The sequence below is a fragment of the Etheostoma spectabile genome, chromosome 5 (genome assembly GCF_008692095.1).
Source record: "Etheostoma spectabile isolate EspeVRDwgs_2016 chromosome 5, UIUC_Espe_1.0, whole genome shotgun sequence".
NCBI lineage: Eukaryota > Metazoa > Chordata > Actinopteri > Perciformes > Percidae > Etheostoma > Etheostoma spectabile.
This window is the reverse complement of record NC_045737.1, coordinates 27,756,192-27,773,811: the sequence shown is the minus strand read 5'-3', so window position 1 is coordinate 27,773,811 and position 17,620 is coordinate 27,756,192. Positions and strand designations below refer to the sequence as shown.

At 43.1% G+C, this 17,620-nt stretch overlaps 1 long non-coding RNA gene across 1 annotated transcript; it reads left to right on the top strand.

Annotated features, from left to right (window-relative positions):
• The first annotated feature begins 1,322 nt into the window (after nt 1-1,322).
• Nucleotides 1,323-13,960, top strand: LOC116690067 (uncharacterized). The gene is made up of 3 exons (XR_004332160.1): nt 1,323-1,332; nt 2,449-2,454; nt 13,870-13,960. It is a non-coding gene; the product is annotated as an uncharacterized LOC116690067 (long non-coding RNA).
• Nucleotides 13,961-17,620: the final 3,660 nt, after the last annotated feature.

Below are 17,620 nucleotides of genomic sequence, written 5' to 3'. Positions count from 1 at the left end.
TTGACTCGCGATAAATTGCACAATATTCCAAAAGGCTCATTTGCTTAGCGCTACATTAGGGGGCCGATGATTGCTACACAAAGCCATGTAAATGAGTTCTGAGAGGGGCCCCATCACTCAACATGTCATGTAGCCAATCCCATTATTATTTATGACTGGAGCTGGGCCGTGTTTCCTCAGAGACCCGGCAAGGCTCATATGTGTGCTGTGACAGCTCCACTCTGCCTGTGTGTGTGTGTGTGTGTGTGTGTGTGTGGTGTGTGTGTGTGTTGTGTGTGTGTGTGTGGTGTGTGTGTGTGTGTGTGTGTGTGTGTGTGTGTGTGTGTGAGGGAGAAAGACAGAAAGAAGGAGAAGAGAGAGAGAGAGAGAGAGAGATTTGTGTTTCAAGCAGGATGGAGCCAGGCTGGCTGTATCTGCTGGAGGGTGAAGATTAAAAGATGGTGATGGTTGTACATGGGGAGATGGAAAGATGACCAACTTATTCAATCATTCTCTTTTTCCCTGTTTCAAGGTCTTTGCATCTCTTTTGTTATACACACAGGCACACACACATACACACACACACACACACACACACAAACACACACACACACACACACACACACACACACACACACAGAAACACACACACAGAAACACACACACTTAACAAGCCAATAATCCTGAGATGTCCCCAAACAAAAGCCTCTTCAGTGCACAGACAATGGAGGAGATCAGTGCAGTTCATTGTGTTTATTCACTCTTATCTCCGTCATGTCAGGGCCGGTGTGAAAAGCCGCCCTGGCCGGGGCCTACAGTATTTGGCCCTTTCACGGGCGCTCAGACATGTCATAACACAGCTACTTACATTCACTGCTGTCAAACATGTCAGCTCTCCAAACCATAACAAAGATAACAGAGGCTCTGCTTTCAGATCCATCGCTCAGCTGCTGGTTATCTGTCTGTGTGTGTGTGTGGTGTGTGTTGTGTGTGTGTGGTGTGTGTGTGTGTGTGTGTGTGTGTGTGTGTGTGTTGTGTGTGTTGTGTGTGTGTGTGTGTGTGTGATGTGTGTGTGTGACATTACAGCTGAGCTGTTATTTGATCAGAACAGTGATCTAAGTGTCTCGGGTGATTAGGCGTAATCTGCTTTCCAGAGCTGTGATCTATGGTCTGCAGCTGGGGGGGTGCACACACCGGGTTATAACAGCCACATTCACACACACAGTTGAAAGTTATGTTGCTTTTACAAAGACATGTAGTTGTAGAACTATAAAGATATAACGATAGAGACATAACCTTTAAGGCCCCAGTTTGCAGGGCTGGAATGTAATTAAGTACATTTACTGAACTACAGTACCGAAGTACAAGTTTGAGGTACTTTTGTCTTTTACCGCTACATCTCAGAGAGTACCACATTAATCTGACAGCTTTAGTTACTAGTTACTTTACAGATTGTTGCACACAAAGCAAGTTTATAAAATATGAAGTTTTGAGCCTACACGTCTACCTGACATGATAGAGACGATAGAGGAGTTTTCTGCATTGGGTACATTTGGTACTTTTATGACATTTTCCTGGTGATACTTTTACTCATGTGACATTTTCAGTGCAAGGGTGTATTTCAGTGCGGTATGAGTACTTAGTAAAGTAAAGTACCTAAATACTTTTCCATCGTATTTTTTTTCTTGACTTGAGTTCAGCACCATTTTTGTCAGAGTCAACATGGTCTACCTTGAATTTGGGCTTTGTACATTAAAGGTCCCATGACATGGTTCTCTTTGGATGCTTTCATGGATTCTGGATTCTGGATTGCTGTGTGGATTAAAATCAAAATCCCCAGGCTTGATAAACACACACAGAAACCTTTGTTTTCAGTTTTAAAGTTGAATTTAAAATGTCTTTATATGGTTTTCTTTTTAGCGTCAGCATGTACAAGTACATGTTTGTAATGGACAAAAAGCTTGCCATCTAGACCAGGACCACCTCAAGTCCTGTCCTCGGCCAGCTCCGCTGTCCAAGCCCGTCCCACTGTACGTCGTCATGTGCACCTGATGGTGCATCCGCATCTCCGGACTGCCTGCTAGGCCTGACCCTCAGGTCGTCTCCACAGCTCCCCCACCCCACCAGAACACTTAGCACTACCTCATTCACGCGTCTGACCCCGTCATCAGGAGGCTACGGTGTGTTTGGAGAGCATCCTCGTGCCGATCCATTATCCCCCCTGATTAGGAGCTGCGCCTCAGGGGTGATGGAGGTGTCTTTGGCATCAGATGTGCAAAGAAAACAATCCAGAAACAAAACACCACACTACATAAGATAAAAATATGTTAACACACCAGCTGCCTGGCTACACTTTGTGACATACACATACACAAACATGTGCACTAGCAACAGCCATCATCTGCTGTTGTGAAACTTATTCCGTCAACAGGAACATTATCTTGGTAATGATCTCAGAGGAAATTTAAGATAGATGTCAGCCTCCTCCAAATCAAAGAGGGGATCCAATTTGTCGCCCACACTGATGACTGATTGTGGTTGGTTTGACGCCATAATGCACACTGCTCGCATTAAGCCAGACAGAATACAACAGGTGGAGAATACAGCACAGCCAAGTTTGCACTGGAACTTCTGATTCTTTTTGACACTTTTCTGTCACCTTTGGAGTCCATTGTTATTGTTGTGAAGCCAGGCTGGCTGCAGAAGGAGGATGTTACAGACGTATCGAGCCACTGCACCTTCAGGTACACAGGTACACAGCCTGAAACCTAAATAAAAGTAGAAAAGATGAATATTATTAGTGAGAAATATGTTTAAAAAACTAAAGCACTTGCTTTTAATTGTAAGAAAAAGCAAGTGCTTTAGGTTAGCATTTTCAGCTCGTCTCACTTCATTTTATGCTCTCTTTCTCTCTTTTTCTCTCTCTCTCTCTCTTGCCTGCTCATCTTGTGTCCTTCAATGCCTCTCCCCATCTCCTCCGCCTCCTCCTCTCCACTGGAGCTTTTTGTTTTTTAACGGATGAGTTATTGACTTAAGCAGGGCCAATTAATCAGGGTGTAATGGGGCAGCGGGGAGGCCCAGGGAAGCAATGCATCATGGGCCAGAGATGAGCTCTGTCAGCCTGCTCATACAACCCTCCTCAATCACTCCCACATTAACGCCAGGCAGAGATGAGCAGGAGGAGGAAGAAATGAGGATGGGGGGGGGGGCAGAAAAACAGAAGAAAAAGGGAGTATTGCAGATGAGCACATTCTCACTCTGAGCATGTCAAAGATTACACTTGGTCAGGTGTGTTCTGTGTTTCTGGCCTTTTGGCATCATGTTTAGATGCGCTTGGACAGGAGTCTTTCATTTCATTTCTTCTGGGTCATGACATATGTTCAACATACTAAGAACTAACCCAAGAATGGGGCAGTTAGGTTTTAAGAAAAGATCGTTGGTGGGGTTATAAAACATACGCTTCAGTGACATGCGGGACAGTGTTCCACCAAAACAAGTTCCTTCGCCAGGCTATTTTACAGAGGCACCAGCGCTGTGGAGGACGAATTGGCAATGTGAGACTACCACCACCCCAACCAACCTCCTTACATATACTACTCGCTTTTACAACACAACTACATCATCTCACTGAGCTGCTACGCCCGGTGCATTCCACACAGACACCAAAGGGTGATTTTTGCGTTAGTATCTGACTCTGAGACCCACTGACCAAGCGTGTTTTACAAGTTGGGAGTGAGCATGGGTTGCATGTGTGGTATTAATCTGAGTGCAACAGCCTAAGAATGTGTGAGTTTGTGAGAGCCCACACGTAGACTGTAGACTTCATCCCACCCAAGACCATCAACATGTGTGTGTGTGTGTGTGTGTGTGTGTGTGTGTGTGTGTGTGTGTGTGTGTGGTGTGTGTGTGTGTGTGTGTGTGTGGTGAGGGTGTTGTTGTCTTGCGTCTGAGTCAGATGAGACCAAACACTTGACTGCACTTTACACCAAAACATAGAATGCCAGAGATCAAATCAACATCATAACATACACACAACTTGAGATATCTGTGGTTTCTGCATTGAAGGAACACACACACACACACACACACACACACCCTCGCCCCCTTATACAGTACCCATACATACTCACACTTGTTTACAAAAAGGTCCTGATGAGACTGGGCTTGATGAAAGTTCTTTGGCCTCATGGAAGGTAAAAAATCACTTATTCATCAATAAGTTTTAGTTTGAATTAATAAATAAAAGAATAAATAAGGCAATTAAATTAAATTCTACATTGCCTGTAGTTCGGTGGAATCGGTGGAATTCGGGGGTGAGGTTGCAACATTGTTGCATTTTTCCTTTGGTTCGGTTAACGTTCACACTGCACTTTGTCAAACGCACCAACTACTGTGAACACGGGATCAACACGTCACTTGTTTATTGGACAGAATATCCCAAAATAGACGACACGTTTCTAATATTTTAGAAGAAGGCGAACAATGAGCAGCCGACAAACATCGAGTGGAGGAGAAAGAGAGAGATGATGATGTCACACAGACAACCAGCCACGTGTGCTCAGAACAGCTTACGGATCTCAAAGTTACCATCCCTCATAAGTCCAGAAATTGAGTGCCAGAAATTGAAGGCTAGTAAATCCTCTGTTTTTGGTTCACTTCCTATATTTGGGTTGGATCGCGTTCTCACCTAAAGTGAATAGAACTCTAGTTCACTTGGAAGCAAACTGAGACACCCGTTTTCAAGTGGACCAGCTCAAAACAAACCGGACTATCAGACCAAACGCTCCAGGGTTCGTTTTAAACAACCTTACAGACTCGTTGTTGTCAGGGCTCACGGTAAAAAACCGATGAAGGAATCTTACTTCCCCTAAAGTAAGTGTTCCTCACCACAGAGGATCCTCCCTAAAAGGGGAGCCCTAAATGTTTGCTCTTGGGGGAATTATTGGAATTGTTGGGTCTTAGTAAATTATAGAGTGTGGTCTAGACCTACCCTATCTGTAAAGTGTCTTGCGATAACTCTTTGATTTGATACTTTAAATAAAGTTCAATTGGAAATCACCTCCACCAATGTCTAGACTCTATTGGCGGGGGGTATTCCTATGCATCCACAGCATCTATGGAGTCTGATCATCAAATCCTTTAACATATCAACCTATCATGCACCATGTTCATTAAATGTATTAAATCAAGTCTCTCCTGATTGAACTGACTAACAGTGTCAGCCAATAAGATTCCAATAGGAGCCGGTGCCCCTCCTATGCCCCGCCCACACTCCTACCAACCCGCCTGGCCCTGGGCAAAATGCAGCACTGCGACGGAGGCTTCATGTAAAATTCATAGCCGACAATGTCAGATTCAAGTAGTTTCACTCAGCCTGATGGACTTATCTAACTTCCATTGGTAGAGCTTTTCCAAATATCAGTGACACTTGTCAGTCAATGGCTTTAGGCCCACCACGCAGCTGTGTGTCACATAATCCCCCTGTCACGACACACTTTCACCAGAGTAAAAAGATACACTTAACATGCCGTCCATCACTTTTATCTCCTTCAGCGAGTCCTTCTTTTCTGTCTGTCTGAGTCATGATGGAAGCTGAAATATTGCCTCTTAAAGTATCACTTTTTTCTCTGTGAAATTATGGACAGAAAGCGGAACAGAAACATAATATCTGTCCTTTTTATCCAAAGGGCCCATCCTGCACTATTAATGCATACATGTATAATATTGACTGCCCAAGTGAGAGTTCCCCTGATCACTGGCAGTGACATGTTCTGCCCACTGAGCTTCACTTTCACCTATTGAGCTGCACAAAAGTACAAACCAGTTTACACATGGTCCCCCTTAAACAGCACCCTGTGTTTGGGATTCACATGAACAAGGATAAAAAGTTCACTCTGGGCCCCTCATAAGATTTGCCAGCCTTGGATAGAATACAGATTTTTATAATGACCAAAACAGAAGTTCAGCTAAGTGAAAATACTATGCAAAGCATCCTCATCCTCCCCCTGGAGTAGAGGAAAACTGGTAGCTTCTGCACTCTTGTTGGCTGGGGGGCTAAAATAAGTTGCCAAGCTAAACTTGAGAGAGAACACCAAAGACAAAGTAAGAGAATTAGAGGAACAAACGGCTGTCTAGCCAGTCCTTTAAGTGTCTGCTATCACATCCCTGCTGGTATATCAGTGCACAAAGTTCCATATGTACTGCAGCCTAGAGGGGATCACACAACTTCACTACAAACATTTTACTAAACCTTTGGGGCTCAGACCAAACCTACTGTAGGGGGCCCGAGGGCTTGCTCCTCGAGAGATTTTTATTCTATTCACAGCGTATTGTATGCACTATTTTTCAAGTGATTTCTTAAAAGAATGAAGAAACAGGAGACAGAGCGGTACCCGGTGTTAATTAGTCTCCACTACTGGCGGGGAACAGGAGACTACAGTCCAGGGCGGCAGATATCTGGAGGAGAAAGGTCAGGGGACCTTTTTGAAAAATGGCCATGCCAGTTTTTCCCTGGCCAAAATGTAGCCTTCCTTGGTTATTTAGTTCCATGTGATATACCAATAAAATCAATAGTCTCTGAAAGACAGTAAAATTGGCCTAAAAGATTTGGGACTTTTGAGAAAGACACTTGTTTACAATTATTTTGATTCATAGTCAGCACTTCATAATTTTATGAGCAAGTTTGTTTGCACTGTAGTTTGTACTGTTTTATTACCTCTGAATGGAAAATTGGATTTGAATTCAGATCGGCACGATGTCATGTGCATTGATTTACTCCTTTTGACCTCTCTGTCTGTAGCAAGTAGCCTACATTTCAGTATCAACAATAGACATCTACATCCCTTGATGATATCATTCTTTATATAGCCTGCCTATCAATTTTTTTTAACGCTATAAATGTGGAAAATATTTGATCAGAACTTTTCCCATTTGACCGGTAGAATGAAACCTTACAGGTCACATTACCTTTTTTCTAGCGGAAACACTAGTGTCAATATCACGTTCCAACTAAATAACAATATGCACACATGAAAACACAAGTATGGTGTCAGATAACTGAATATAGTTGCAGGCTGCAGCGTTGAACTCTCCTGCGGCGCTGATTATTGCCTGGGCCCATTCTGAACCTACAGCCAGAGAATGCCTTGCCATTATGTCTGTGCACCTAAGTAGTACAAGAGAAATATAAAATCAGGGATATGAGTTGTAGGATGTTAGAACATAGGGCAACTGGCATTGGAAATCGAATTGAAGGAAAATGTACAACATGAAGGATGTAAAGATTAGAGCGTAACATAGTACTTATGATCTCAAATGTAGTGCACTAAAGTTAGATCAGAGGATTTGGGACCCAACATACAAACTAATTTACAAAAAATGCAAGAGACAATTACATTTACCCAGTGAAGTATAAATGAAAAAGGGCGAAACGCCTCCAATTTATCTCAAACACTGTTGCACACACAAACCCATAAAAACAGTTACATCTCCCAACACCAGTCACTTCAGTACACTGACAATGAAGATTCTCTTAACTGAACCGGTAACCTGTACCGTAACACTTCGTGCTGGTGTGTGCATGTATAGAGGCACTGCCAGTATCGGAAATTTTGTGTCTGTGAGTGGGCACGTGTGTGTGTGTGTGTGTGGTGTGTGTGTGTGTGTGTGTGTGTGTGTGTGTGTGTGTGTGTGTGTGTGTGTGTGTGTGTGTGTGTGTGTGGTGTGTGTGTTGTGTCAGTATGCATGCATATATTGGCAAGAGAGCTGTGAGAGTAGATTGTGCCCTGGGATAGGCCCTGAGTGACATGAGGAGAATGGCGGTGGTATAGGGATGGGGGCTGTTGTTATGGCGCCCCAAGGCAGACTGAAGGACATGTTTTGACATGTGGCCCTTAACTCCCATAATCCAGCTTGATCTGACTGCTTTACACAAGCCAACATTTGCTGTATGTGTCAATTTACCATAACAAGCACAAACAGAGCTAGAAAAAAATCGATCAATGCTCATTGCTAGCAGATATGGTCGTTAGCATTTTGGGACTTCAATCTGTCATGCAGCTTGTGTCCATCGTAAAGAGCTATGGGGAGGAAAACTAATTGTTTTGTATCATTTCAAGTGAAGAAGATGGTTCCTGAAGTATTTTTGGCACTGTAAACTCCTGTATTAAAATTATATTTTAATGATCTCCTCAATGTTTCTCATCATAAACACACAGGGGTCTCTGGGATAATGTGTTATAGAAGATAGAGGTTTGTATCTATTCCTGTCAATGAAACCAGTGACGTGTCGTGTGCACATTTCGAGGCATTATTAAAGGTTAAACGCTCCACCAGGGTACCTTTAAAAGGTAATATTGGTATTTGTAATCTTTTCAACATCTATTTCCCCATGCATTTGTTTCCCAGTAACTAATGTGAACACAGATCTTTAAAAATAGTCCAGTAACCAACAGGCGCGAAGCGGGCTGTGATGTAACCCTGGAGGGCAAATGGCACCGTCTGTTGCCACTGACAGGCTCAGTGTTTGCCTACATTATGGGAAGAACCTAAATCTAAACCCGAGATCTTCAACAGGGGATCTGCAACCCATAGAGGGTCCTCAGAGTCACTGCAGGGGGGCCATCAAATTTCTCCCGAAAAATCCGTCCATAATGCATGAAAATATGCTGTACATGAATCCAACATATTATTAGCAAAGACAATTTGGCTTATTCATAAAAAACACCCTCATCAACATTGATAAGAGGGGTGGAGCGGAGGATGGGGTGGGAGATATGTGTGTGAGGCACTGGAAAGGAAAAAGAAACACCACTGACGCTTACTGGCTTATAGATAAGGTAGCCACTTTGGTAGCCATCCACACAAAAAAGGTAAGCTCATGGATTCATTCACACATGATGATTTATGAATATGTACATAACTATTATTTTAATAGCTTAGTATTGTAGGGCACCATAAAAAGGAATGTGTGTGGGGCAACCTCTAGATCGCCCAGTAGAGCGTTCACCCCATGTGGGCTGAGTCCTGCAGCGTGTCATCCCCCATCTCTCTCTCTCTCTCTCTCTCTCTCTCTCGCCCACTTTCTTGCCTATCAACTGTAATGAAAGGGAAAAAGCCCCCAAAATAATGTTTAAAAAAAAAAAGGTATGGGTGTATAGTAGGACTTAGGCCTCCCTACACATTATTGTAGGCCCATTATATTATGCAACTCAATTTTATACATTATATACTACTGGTCAAAAGTTTGGGGTCCCTTACAAATTTCCATTCCACTCCATTATAGAAAGAATACCAGCAGATCTGAGTGGGGGGGGCTGCTCTTTAATGCGATATCTACATTGCCCATTATCAGCAACCATTCATCCAATGTCCCAAAGGCTCAGTCTGATCACTAGTCTGACATAATTTTAAAAAACTAAGAGAGAAAACATTGGAGAACCCTTTTACACTTATGTAATCACATAATGTAATCTGACCTGCTGCCCTGGTTAAAAAACAATGCAACTCATCTCAGCTGGGATTCTGTCTATGATGGAGTGCAATGGAAATTTCTAAGAAATTTCTAAGTGACCCACAACTTTTGACCGGTAGGGTATTTAGGAGGTCCCTGCTCTTCTTTCTCTCGGGGGTCCTTGGCCTAAAAAATGTTGAAGACCCCTGATCCTGACAAAAATGCATGGGAAAATAGGGTCAAGGTTGAAAAATACCCAAATTACCCTTTAAGGTGCAGATTTTATCACCAGTTTTCATTAAGAAAAATGTCCCTACATAAACTAAAGTTTATTCCACAATGACACAGATCTTTATAATGCAATGTAATGCACCATTAAACTCTACGCTTACATTGCATTTATTAAAGTGGCCGCTGTGGTTTTTACAATGGCAGCATTGATTTTGTCTAGAATGTGTGTCAATACAGCTTGACGGTAATTCTGATTAAATCATATCTGACATCTGAACTCGTGGCTTTCCAGAAAATCTGACATGGCAGCATTCTCTGGGACAGCTTTTTCTGAGAAAGGAAATATTAAAATTTCATTTTTCATGAGGGGATGCAGGAGCTCCGTCAGGGGCCCTTGGGTGCCTCCAGCCCTACATTTGACTCCACTGGTTCAGTGGAGTACACACGGCAGAACAGAGCAGCAGCATTTGATTAATGGCTGAGGTAAGAGCAACAAAAAACCCACTCTATCAGTGATGTTTCTTTTTCCTTTCCAGTGCCTCACACACATATCTCCCACCCCATCCTCCGCTCCACCCCCTTCCTCCCTCTCTCTCTCTCTCTCTCTCTCTCTGTTGGTGCTCTATGGGTAATGTTGAGTGACACATTTAAGTGGGAGCTGTCAACCCTGGGTATGTATCACTGAATGGCAGAGCCACTGAACACTGGCGACAGGCACACACACACACACACACACACACACACCATCTATAAGAAGTAAGTACATACTGTCAAACACAGACATTCAGACATGCAGCATTGCCCTTGGCTGTTTAATGGCAACGCATTCTCATGAATGCACACAATTCGTATGATATTGTACAAAATTAAGCTCTGGTTGAATGACACTGGTCTAGTCTTGGTCTTGACTCGGTCCAATCCCTCAAAGTCTTGGTTTGTCTATGCCTCCATACACTCTGGTCTTGGTGAGGACTTGGTCTCAGTCGTGAGGTCACAGTCCTTTCAGGGCATTATTATTTACATTTTTTTTTTATGCTTTAGAGAGCGGTGTAGCTGTGAGATCAGAAGGCCCTTCTCCAGCAGCTGCTGGGGTTTCCTGAGTTTCCTGAGTGCATCTGGACAGATAGAGAGTAGATTTACCTATTACTGCACCAGCAGAATAAAGCAGCTGCAGCAGACCGCAGAGGACACAGGGCAAACAACCACTGGACCCACTTCTGCTCCCACCAGGGTCATGTTCAACATAACATAGTGTATATAACCTAGTTGTAATTATGCATTACTAGAATAAAAGACTTGAACTACAATTGTTACACAAGACCAGCAGCAGGGTAATTAGTTGTTGCTATTGGTCACTGCATTTCATAGCATTTATAACGTTTAGCCTGATAAGTTATTGGCTCAACATGATTCATAGACTTACTTCTTTGATCCTCAGCAGCTTTCACAGCATCATTTTCTAGCAGTATTTGCCAACTTTACATTAGTTTAACTTAGTTCATGTTAGCTAGTGAGCTACAAATTAAATGTCTTCACACGAAATGTAAGTAAAGATATAAAAGATAACATACCTCTACAGTGGGATCTCTTTTCCTCCTCCATATGATCTACTCTAGGCTATTGGTGAATAGCACTGGTCCCTCTAAGGGTTGGGGGGGGTACATTTTGTCCACACCGGGGATAAAAAATAATTTAACAGAGGCAGGGATATGCAGACCAGAAAGGGGGTAATCCGCCCCCCCCCCCCCCCCCAAAAAAAAAAAAATCTCACCCTGGGTATATCTCTCTCAAGTCTCTCATTGCCAGACAGCGCTGCAGAGTCAACACAGTATTTAATTTTAATTTAATTTATACTCTTTATTGATCCCCTACGGGGAAATTAAAATCTACACTCGTTATTACACACTACATACAGGCCTGAATACACACACATGCTCAGGTCCTAAACATGCACTAATGAAGAGATGTCAGAGTAGGGGGGGGGCTGCCAGTGTGCCGTGGATTTAGACTCCCCCACACACACACACACAGACTCAAACACACACACTCACTTGCACAGTAGATGCGCACGCAGCGTGGTTTGGCACCACAAGTGCAGGCCAGGCCTCATCAACCATCACCCCCCCTTCCTTTTTCTTTCCATTAGAGCTTCTCTCCTCTCTCCATCAGCAGCTCGTCCAGTCGGCCAAAAGAGAAGAGAAGAAGGAGAAAAAGGCGAGGGGAAAATGGAAGACGATGCTCGGCGCTGTCAGAGCTCACCTCTTCTTCGCCGACATTGGATTTACACATCTCATTTTCCTGAGTGACAAAGAACATAAACACACGCTTCAAGAGTCGACGAGCTTGGCAGGCTGCTGCCCTCCAACACCCACCACACACACACACACACACACACACACACACACACACATTTATAAAGCCCTCGCTTTGCCTTTTTGGATGAATTTAAGGAAAGAGGGAAGGGATATGACATCTAGTCTTTGATCCACGGAGCTCTTTCTCACTCTCTCAGTGCCGGTGATGAGTGATGAGTTGAGTCGCATGGGGGATGTTTTTTTTTTTTTTTTGAGCGTTTCTGACTGTGGTAATGGGGGGAAGTTAGCCGCAGGCTGTCTTTGTCCTACATAGGACTTCTCCAAGACTCCCACTAAACTGTGTGCGCACAGGAAGTAGCACAGGCTGAGCGACAGCCAACCGGTGTCCTTCGTCGGCGTCTCGTCTCCTCCTGCCCGTCGGTTGCGTTGACAGCTTGAATGATGAGGTGACACACACCCGTCAGCGCTGAGCCTTGCACACCATGACAGACACACAAACACAAGTGCTTGGGTTAACAGTTTGCACCAACACACACACACACACACACACACACACACACACACACACACACACAAACAGTTGCACAAACACAAACACAAATACAACTTTATCTAAACACACACACAAACACACATATTGTAACAACACAACTGTTGTGACCTGTATATGTGGTGTGGTATTTTTCTGCAAGTAGGTGGGTGCACAACAGTGTGTGCCTGTGTGTGTATATATGTGTGTGTGTGTGTGCCGTGTGTGTGCCTGTGTGTGTGCCTGTGTGTGTGTGTGTGTGTGTGTGTGTGTGTTGTGTGTGTGTGTGTGTGTGTGGTGTGTGTGTGTGTTACACTGGAAGCCGTGACAGATTCATCTTCATTCTCCTGCTGGATTATTCCGGCTGTGTTTGACGTACTGCCTGTAAATCAGTCCCGACTGTCTAGCAAACACCCTGACAGCCACAAAATGACCTGCGAGTCTATTTACACATGCCAGGAAGTTGACTTGCTGCTGAAGCTGTCCATAATAAAGCTGTCAAAGTTATAAACAGGGTGGCACAGTTCTGAACAAGACTTGGCACGGTAAAGTTTGTCTAGCGAAGACTTGGCCTGATATAATGGTTAGTTCAAATGTCGGGCCAATGTTGGCATTTTATGAATATCAGTCTCCTTCTCTTCTTACTCAACAGACCGGACAGTCTGTAAAACCTGGAAAGACACCTTCTTCACTCTGCTTTAAAAAGCTGCTGGCCCAGTTTTATTCATCTGGATTCAAAGGGTCAGTTCATCAGAATGACAAAAGATATATTTTCCCACTCTGCTGCTTTAGGGTTATTTAACTATATCGAAAGATGCGAGCGAAGCCGCTCAGTCCGTTGTGGCAACGCTGCTGAATATCCAGAAGTTAAAGCTGAGCAGGAACAATCTTTGCTGTCCATTATATTTAGCCCATACCGTACAGTAGTTCTCTAGTTACTTATAACTACTTGGAATAAGCAATGGAGGTAACACATTAAAACGTTATTTCAGTTCACGCGAGATAAGATCATTATTATACAATGTGACTTTTATGCTCTGATTGTAGTGCCTAATGTCTTTCCATGTTCAGGACTTCAACAATCCCTCCAACACACACACACACAAACACACACACAAACTGTGTTGAGTGAGTATGTGTGTGGTGTGACAGAATGCCTTAATTATGGATTAATTGTGTCATTAGCAGGTTTGTGCTGTTGCCACCACATTGGGCCTGTCAAGGTTAATTACTGGAACATGTTTATTTGCTGTCAGCGACTGTCTCAAGCTGACAAACACACACACACACACACACACACACACACACACAAAGATGCTGTTCACTCAAACAATTCACAGGGCACCTCGTGTCCTTCACCAGAGCTGTTTGGAGCAGGTTGTGAGCAGTGGTTTCTGTTGGAGACCGTGAGTCCCTTTGGGGGGGACTTTTGGCTTTTTCACTTTGTAGACCTATTACATGCACAAAAAAGATATTTAACACAATTTTTCTCTTTCTCTGTTAAAGATAGTTGGACCAAAGGGGTTTACATACCTACAAATAACTTATGTCTGTCAATTTTACTATAGATTTGAATCAGTGCTTGGGAACAGGGCCATACTATATGTGATTATAGGCTGCTCTGGCGGGGGGGAGGGTGTTTTCAAATTGGAAACCTCTTATAATCAGAGATAGATCAGCATACCTAGATTTATCTTTTACTATAAAGTGGGTCACTTCTGATAGTTACTTACCAAAGATAAGAATAAATAATACCACTGCATAATTCGGTGCCTTTTGTGTTTTATTAGTGTTAATGTGGTCCTCCAGCTCCAGCCCAGTGGAGGAGACACCATTAGCCTGTAAAATATATACTGTGTGTGTGTATGCATATATATTATAATTATTTTTAAAAATATATGTACATATATATATATATATATATATGTACATATATATATATAATATATATATATATATATATTTTTGGAGCTTTAGTTGCCTTCATTTGATCGGACAGATTAAGGCAGGAAAGTGGGAGAGAGAGAGGGATGACATGCAGCAAAGGACCACGGGATGGACTCAGACCCCAGCCGCTGTGGTAAGGACTGAGCCTTGGTAAATGGGGCACACGTTCTACCAGGTGAGCTAGGAGGACGCCCCAGCCTGTAATATTCGGCGCATAGGTTAGGTTTACTGTTGTCTTTATCCTTGATGTTGTCTTTTTACCGATTTTCTATCTGCTTTCTTTTTTGTTGGAATTTTAAACTCCGGTGGAGTTCTAAGGACTATGGTTAACTCCTCATGTTTCTCTAAATCCAGACAGCTAGACTAAATTCGCAACATTAATAATAAGTGGAAGAGAGCCATAAAGTCAATAAGATATCAAAGCTAACATTAGCCAGAATAAGCCACAGGTCGTGGCAGTGCCGTGTAATGAAAAATACCTTTTCACAACTTCAGTGGGTGCATCTTCCAAAAGAATACTTTAATTATGAAAAATTAAGCTCACTCAATGTCTTTTAATATTATTTCTTAGATATGCTGACTACATACCAAGAAAAGTCATGAATATTACCTGAGATAGCCCGTTACGTTGGGAGCAGTAGGCCTACGTGTGTTATTGGCATACCTGTGTCTAATCTGTCTGTGTCTATGTCTGACCTGGGCAGGCACATATAGACTAATATCAAGCAGACCTACTATTGTGACAATGAATCCAGCATCCCCCCCTCTGTCACACAATGAACTCAGAGCCCTTTGGCCCCCACACAGTAACAGATAAAGAGACTTAAACAAGGTGTGTGAACAGAACTTTTTCTAAACATTAGAAACTGAGCCTATAGTATATTCTCTCTGATCCACAAGGTTGGACTTTTGGACACGACAAGAATACTATTTAGAGGGAAGGGTGAATGGTTGATATTTGTGGGTAAGGTACCTAAAAAAAACAGAAGAAGAAGAAAAAGATAAGAGAAAGGAAGCAGGACAGACAGAGAAAGAAAGCCAGCTGTGATTGATTTCAGCTGTAATCTCCCCACTAACTCATCTTGTGACATCTCTCTCTTTCTCTCTCTCTCTCTCTCTCTCTCTCCTCTCTCTCCTCTCTCTCTCTCTCTGTCCATTAAAGCCCAGTCAGGTCCTGGCTGAGCAGCTGCCGAGAGACAGAGCATTTATCAGCCTGTCAGCTCTTGCTGCCTGTTATTCCACACAGACTGTGGGGCTGACCCAATAACTCTGACTGAGGAGAGCTGGCACTACATGACAGACACACACACACACACACACACACACACACACAGCACATATACACAGAGGTTCCATGTCTTAGCCCTTATATGATAGGGGAACGACATGCAGCAAAGGAGTCCAAATCCCGAACGCTGCATTGAGCAGCTAACCTCTAACCTCTTTATATGTGCTAGTGCTCCACCAGGTGAGCTACCTAGGCACTAAGTTTAGAAGGTGACGCTGATAACAAAGTTCCTAATCAAAGTTGTACATGGACAGTTCTGTCTGCTCACAAACACACCTCGATGTGAAAGACAGACAGTCATTTAACATGCTGGTCTGTCTGAGTGACAGTGGGCAGATTAAAGAGCAAAGCCAGCCACCTGCGCCACAGCAACCACGCAGGAGACATGGACCCAGGGCGCCATCTGGTGCGCAAACCCACAATCACAGAGTGTGTAATGTGTGAGACCCAGCATCTTCTCTTTATCATGAGGACGTTTTCTATTCATCCCCAAAGATACCAGGAGATATCCAGGTCTGCGTGCCTTTACGGGCCTTTATGTGGTTCCTGCTGGACAAACTGCTGCTTTCCCATAGACCTCAATGTAAATATGCAATTAATCTGGCATTGCCAGACCTATCTCCACAGCTTGGCTTGTTGAGTACTAAAACTGTCTTGTTGATGTTAGCCATGTTTCCATCTTCAAACTTACCAAGAAGCGACGATACCCACTAGCAGCCCCTGGGAGTTCATCATGTGACAGAGCCAGAGCAGCACGTGCTGGATGTCCCTTACCGGCTAACGTAGTTCAAGATGGCGCATGAATATGGAGCGTCTGCCCCAGTTCATGCAAATGCAAATGTGAAACTTCAAGCCAATCGGAATACTTGAATTGATGGTGATGGAAAATATTCATGAAAAGGATTGAAGAATGAAGAAGTTTTGATAATGAACGACTAAAAACGTTACACATGGGACCTTTAAACTTAATTTAGGGCTGGGTATGGTTCAAAAACACAAATCTTTATTTTTCAGCTCCTTCTATGTAGTTTTTGCTGCGTGTCTCTACAACGTGTAACCTTAGACAGCCAATCCCAATGATTTTTAGATCTTGGTAGAAGCATGCTGCGTGCTGATTGGCTCACTGACGCTGAGGAGATTTCCTCCTTTGGTACTAAATGACAAGGCAGTTTTCGATGCTTGATCCTAAGGAGGCAATTTGGTAGGTGCCTAAAAGTATTATACTCAATACCTAGGCCTCCAAACATGACGATGTACAATAAAAATAGTAACACCTCATACAGCAGGAAAGCGGTCTTAAAAAATCTTATGCTCATAGTTAGAGTAATAAACATGGCTGCCTCAAAACAAATTGACCCTTAAAACGGTTTTGAAATCTTCAGGGCAAAACGTCACAACCTTTTTAAGTTATTAAGCTAAACATATGTATTGTGCCTTCTAAATCAAAGCTCCATTTTTAGCTTACATTTGATATCCCGGGGGTCACCCTACAAGAGCGTGCGCCCCACGTTAGCCGAGTCCTGCAGCAGACCGGGTTTAAATATGAACTGCGGGTCCTTGCTGTGTGTCACCCCCCCCCTCATGTTAATCCACTGTCCCAATAATAGAGAAAAAACTAAAAATAATCTTTAAAAAAATTGATATCATGATTCTCAGCCACAATTTCTTTCTCACTAAATGTAAAGTTTATTGCACACATGAACCATAGCAAAACCAAACTAATTGGCAATACGAAATATAGATTTTTTTCTGGTCATCACACAATGCTGTAGACAGAGAGGCTTCAATGAAGACAAGGGAGAGCATCGCAGCACTTGGGCACGCTTTAAAACCTATTTTATACAGTTTGATTAAAACTTAAATGAGAATCAAAGTCATAA